The following is a 7,126-nucleotide window of genomic DNA, read 5'->3' as shown; positions in this document are numbered from 1 at the left end:
TTAAATGTCGTAGCATATCCTTGTAGTATTTACTGTCTTTCATTATCTAAGAGTAATAATGTACATTTTAGAGCATGTGTGGAATTAAAAATTAAGTTGTTCATTAATCCCCTTTTTCAATATAACTTCTACAAAACAAGACTCGTTATTCATTATTATGTTTAATATTATCCTTTCTATTTATTTGTTTAGTAAACTTGTTATTAAATAATCTGATCACACAATTTTCCAGACAAAATTTTAAGATGTTCATGAGCAAGGACTCAAATCTCTTCCTGCACTTTCGTTGTTTAACAGTACAAAGGGATAGTACCTACTTGCGTTGCTCTTGTCTATTTACTTAATAAAATATGAAATACGGTATACGGTATTTTAACTGAAAAAGATAGTATCCTATTAGTTATACAACCTTTCGTCAAACAAAGTGTTAGAAACAACCAGGGAAACTAAGATTGATATATAAATATTCAGATCATGTCTTGCCCCTCCCCCCACTTTTAACGTCCAATCGCCGCTACTGGTGTCTACAACCGAAAAGTTGGATTATTTAATCTATTATTATTGATTCAAAAACTTCGGATTTGGGCTCGTAAGACATCACAAACTTGCCTCTGGTAAGTTAATCAAATGGCAAAGAGATACAGGGTGTTTTGAAACAACATTTAAAAAGTTTGAGAAATAAATTCTCACACGAAAACGTAGATACAATTATGGAAGATGGGTTCAAATACGTCATTTTGAAGTTATACAATTTCGAGCTCCCAAAACCGGTTAGAACGGTACATAAAAAAGAGCTGCGCGTAACTCGAGAACCAAATATCGGGTGAAAATACAATAACATAGGCTTATTTTGTGTCTACATTCCATTAATGTACCACTGAATACGAAATGTGTGCCAGCTTTCTATCACTTTCCTTGATCTATCATTTTTCGTTTTCAGAAGTCCTAATGAGTTTTCTTTCATAGTTTGACACTAACCCGGTTGCTGACTCTCTTCCACATTCACGGTATATATATTAATGGAACCTAGGATCGAAATGAGCACTATATTCTTTCACCCGACCTTTACTCGACGTATCTCTCTCAAGTCATAATTCTTTATTTTATCATTCTGATCAATCTTAAACGGGTTAAAGCTCCGAAATGACTAATTTGTATATCCACTTCGGTCGATAGTCTTTTTATATATCTTTATGAGAGTTCATTTCCCGTAGTCTTTTGGTGTTGTTTCCAAAGACTCGTACATGGATAATCCTACATAACAGTATATAGCTTATTTCAAGTTTGATATTTTTATTTTATAATGCATATTTCCCCCGTTATATTGGTCTGCAGATTAGAAGGATTTCTTTAGAGTTCACATCCATTTTGAGAAGCGAAACTATTTATGTATGACAAAGAACATAGGACCTATACTTCAATACTAGTATGTCCTATTAATATTAATTGGCATTAGCATTGCATGCCTTATACCTTGTATATGAATTTATACAAAATCGTTTTCGCGAAATATATTGAAGCTTATATCGTTACAGTTAGTAGCACAATATTCAGGGTATTTTTATTCAGAGATACTGGCAGTAAGCACCCCCATGGGTAAATGGATAACGTTTTCATTTTCCATACGAGAGATCCGGATTCGATACTTGGTGGGAAATCATGTGGTTCAGATTCCACATGCATCTGTTGGTCCTTGTTTAATGTAGCCTTGGTGCTGAAACGGATGATTAAATTGAAAAAAATCTAGGAATGGAAAGGAGTATTTCTGAATGCTTTTGCTGTTTATAAATATATATAATGAAATTATATAACTTGTCCTTCCCATATTTCAACTATCACGTGCACGTTTTGTAAAGTCAGCGACAAAAGTTCTTTCCGTTTGATGAAATTAATTTCGTAAATAAATTTAGAATGGAAGGACAATTTGAGTACAGTTTTCAGTAAATTGAAAAGTGTAATTTTCTGTACGTTGCAGCCGTACCACCGTTATTTCCAAAATAAATCTCGCCAAACAGAAAGAACTTTTGTCGCTGATTGTACATGGGTCCCAGTGAGAGATCCTTGAAATTTTAACGTATTACGGTGATTCAGCTGTCAACTTAAACTATATGTTAATAATAATAATAATAATAATAATAATAATAATAATAATAATAATAATAATAATAATAATAATAATTTATTTGTACTTTACACCCAAAGGCAATTACAAAGTACAAAGTTTATACATTGTTATCGAAGGATATGCAACCCAACTCCAAATATGGAACTAACATTGGTAACACGAAATAGTACTATAAATCTTTTTTTTTTTTTCTCTTTCCATATGCTGTACAAAAATATTCTACAATTTATCATTTAGTAACTGAAAACACTTTCGCTTAAAGGTCTTAAATTCATACTGAAATAAATCCAATCCCATAGACTCAATTTTGTTACCTGCATCACATAATTTACACAGTGGTGAATTCCTGTTTACATTTATTCTGTTTTCAGGCATATAAAAAACCTGTCTACCTCTCAGATTTTGCCGAGGACAATGAAAAGGTAATCTACTTAATAAGAATGCGTTATCTTCCTTGTTATCGATTAAATTTTTTAAGATATAGTATTCGCTGTATAAATCTCCTATTTTCAAGTGACAATAATTTGAATTTTTTTTAAAAAAAAAGTTCATCATAAGGAATATAATGAGTTTGAATACCATATATTTTATACGCAGTATATCTCAATAACTTATTTTGAACTTTTTCTATTTGCTGTCTCCTACACTGATAAAATGGATCCCAAACAATAGATGTATATTCTAGTTTCGATCGAACAAATGCATTATACAACGATAAAATAGTCCCTTGATTTTTAAAATAACGACTTGACCTCTTAATAAAACCCAGCATTTTAAAAGCTTGGTTAGTTATTATATTTATATGATGTTTAAATTTCAAATTCATGTTCACGTCTTGTATAGCTTTGGTACTGGAAAAGGACACTGAACTTACATAGCAAACACGAACTGTCTATACCTCGTATCTTAACAACAAGGCTTAAGTAAATAATACTGAATTTTGGAGTGCGTTCAAAAATTCATGTATTTCAATGCAATCCTTTAAATATCACATTAAAATGCAAGATAACTAGCAAGATAATCACCAATTCCAAGAATTAGTAAAGCATATTTCCAAAGAGATAATTTGAAATAATTTTAATTGTTCTTTAACGTAATAATAACTCAAGCTATTATAGTGACGGAACAGCAATTGCATAAAAAAAATATTTAATCCGCGTATACGTTCTTTTCATGGTATTCTTATTCAAAGACATGATCTGGGCATGCAATACATTCTTGGAATGCAACAGACAGGATAGGAAATATGTCGAAATTATCAACTTACGACACAAGTGTGCAATGTTTAGTAGACTTTAGTTATGTCAAGGTTATCAGGTTATTAAATCTATTTTTCTATTCTGTATGAAGTTCATATTATGTAGACTTTTTACATAATTGCATGTTCTTTTTCTTCTTAATTTTTATGTCAAAGGTTTATATATTGTTTCAAGTACCCATTGCGATAATATGACATTGACCGAGACCTTTCATGTAATGTTACAGATCCAGGTTTTTTTTTTTTTATTTTAAAGGCTGAGCTTGCAGGAAGAATTTCCTGATTATACCAGTAGGAGTCAATAACTCGAGAAACTGGACCAATCAAGAATTTCGTAAAATACAAATAAGCTTTTACACTTCGTCGTCTTATCCTACGTACACACGCGGTGTAAGCTTTGCTGACGATGCATAATGCAGAGTTGATAAGCTTCTATTATAATTTATGGCTATTAAATGAAGACTTAATGTTAAATGTTTTAAGTTTACGTAAATCAATTGCGTTTTGGCTATCATTTTACCATATGCTATGTATTGGGTTGATGTGGTTGAAATGTCTGTTTGACGTTTGCCACTTTCAAATGAAAATAAAAGGAAACTAAGTACAATATCTGGTTAGTCAAAGTGATCTCCGGCTTCAACCACATATTTTTGCAATCACTTGGATTTTATTGCCAACAACTGGATTTTATGACGAATTAAACCAGGAGCCATCGATGTGAACAAATCCTCTGTAATGGACTTAGAGGAAAAGTTCAAATTGGAACCCATAAACTATCGTTTGATCATACAATAATGTAGGCCATTGCTGGATGCTTTCGGATAACTTTGTGGTTTATTTCAAGTTCAGCACTGTACTATGCCTATCTGCAGTGATGTTTTGCCTAGGCTCACGACAATTGTACTTGTTTCTCCTCCAGGTTTTGCATAAATATACACTTATATTCATTGGTGTCATTCAAACCACTTAACAACCAATTCTATCATATTGATCAGTATAGTAAGTTAACTTTTTGCTAATATTACTACTATATGATTATATTATTATTTATTTAAGTGACACTATAATAGTGTGTAGAATGAAGTCATATGGGATCTTTATATTGATATTTTGTATATTGGTGTTGAAAAATATCACTAGAGAATAAGTTTTTGTCATTGAATGGATCTAGAGGTGAAGAGATATTATTAGCAACCGGTTCGAAGAACCTGAGAAATTTTAACAACTCATTCGCGCAAACAACCTGAGTGATACCATTATTTATTCGTCTATTAGCAAATAGTGGTAGAAATTAAATATATTTAAAATTCACATCAAAGTAGCTTAACACCTGCTGATTCAGAAATTTCCGTCAGGCTTAAATTAACAAATGTAAGATTACAGAAACGTTACGCAAAAACAAACCATAACTTTGTATTGCTGAGTTCTTGCCAGTTGAATAATTCCATTAAGATTTTCCATAATTTGATATTTACATACTTGTATGATATATTAAGACGCATTGATTTTATACCCTATATTTGCAGGAGAGATTTTTCTATATAGGATACATATTTATTAATATCTATGTAGACCTATTACTTGTAATCATAGATTATTAGGGATTACCTTATTTGTATTAATTTGGTAGCAAACAGTTAATGTTAAGTTAGGACAAGAAATAAGATTAAAGATAAAGCAACATACTTTTCACATTTAATCATTAAAACCTTATTGAGGCTGCTCTAGGCGATACAAATATAGAGAAGCTGCAGGAGTAATTCTCATTTCAAAACTCGAGAACGATCTTTAACACACTGAATGTACTGTATTTCCAGATTCTTTATAAACCAAGAAACAATAAGTATACTTTTATTTCGTGGTAAAATTACCTCCATGACGTATTTCTCAAATTGTTTTCTAAAGGGAAAAGGTATCATGAAAAGAGTGCATTTAGAGCGTTAGAATGCTTTTCTTTGCCATTTTCAAAACTTTAACAGGTCTATAAAACCTTCAGAAAAAAATCTTATGAATAAATAAACTAATATGGATTAAATATAGCTACTGATTAATATTTTAGCCAATTAAGTTAACGATATGCTAATAATATATATATATATATATATATATATATATATATATATATATATAATATGTATAATATATTATTCAGTATTTTACGAAGATGAGTTTGGAGTTCTGTGGGTTTCGTTGATGAATTCTTTCCTTTTTTAGTTGGTTTTCTTCATTATAGTCTAAACTGTGTTTATTTCCTCACTAGCTGAGATGCTAATTCTTCACATGGGAAGAGTTTATGGTAAGTATCTCAACCTCTTGTCCATCTTAGGATACGCATTTCAATGCAATTGTAATTGCAACCTATTTTTGGTATAAATATTTGAACTTCCCTAGGTTATGTGATAATAAACCAACTATGTTCTAAAACACATTCCAAATGGGTAAACTGTTGTCTCGTAATGCAATCACAGACAACGATGAAATTACCAATGCATTCACATACGATTTTTTTAATTCCAGCAACAGTAGAGGAGTTATGGAAAATATTGAGTAGGATGTCTAATTCGGGATCTTCAGGTTTTGATGAAGTTCCAGTGACTGTTATTAAATTTTGTTTTCCTTTCATTGTAAATCATCTCTGTTATTTAGTAAACCTATCTCTTGAGAAAGGATATTTTCCATCAGTGTTAAAAGTGGCAAAAGTAATTCCTCTCCATAAAAAGGGGAGTATGCATGATGTAAGAAACTATCGCCCAGTCTCCATTCTTTCCACGTTTTCAAAAATTTTTGAATATGTGATGAAGTCACGACTCTGCAATTTTTTGAAGTCATGTAACTTACTATCACCATCACAACATGGCTTCCAAAATAAGAAAAGTATTGAAACAGCCTTGTTTGATTACGTATCCAATATAGCTCTTGAATTAAAAAACAGTAAATATGTTGTTGGTCTATTCATCGACTTATCCAAAGCTTTTGATACAATTGATCATGCTATTCTTTTAAGCAAGTTGTATGCTTATGGTATTAGAGGAGTAGCTCACAACTGGTTTCTCTCTTATTTACCCAGTAGGCAACAAGCGGTACAAATATCAAAATTAGCTGCAGATGGGTTTCAAACTTCTTGTTCGTCTTTATCAACTGTAATCAGAGGTGTTCCTCAAGGTTCCATTTTGGGTCCTATTCTCTTCCTGATATATATAAATGACTTGTTAGAATTTATGCATCCAGCAAAATGTATCCTATATGCTGATGACATCAGTATGATAATATGAGGAAAATCAATAGAAGAAGTTGAGAGGAAATCTGACATTTTTACGGACAAATTAGTAAAATGGTTAACAGCAAATAGGTTAATTATAAATCACGATAAGTCGATTCTCCTACATTTTCATTTTCCAGGAAAACCGCGTATATCACCTAGAATAAAAATATCTTCTAACTTACTCCAATATTCTTGCATAACAAAGCTTTTAGGTGTAATCATAAGTGATGATCTTTCATGGTCTGCTCATATCTCCACTTTAAACAAGAAACTAAGTAGCGTGTGTTTTGCCTTATACAAACTTCAAGGTACTGTATCGAGAGAAGCACTTCTTAGCTTTTACTACTCCATGTTTAATTCATTAATTAACTTCGGCATAATACACTGGTTATCTGCTGAAAATAGTTTAAGCACTTTCCGATTGCAAAAGAAAGCGATTAGAATAATTTTTGGGTTACCCACAAAATCGACATGTAAAAAG

This window comes from Thermobia domestica, chromosome 15, assembly GCF_964235325.1.
Source record: "Thermobia domestica chromosome 15, izTheDome1.hap1.1, whole genome shotgun sequence".
NCBI lineage: Eukaryota > Metazoa > Arthropoda > Insecta > Zygentoma > Lepismatidae > Thermobia > Thermobia domestica.
Note: the sequence above shows the minus strand (reverse complement) of the source record.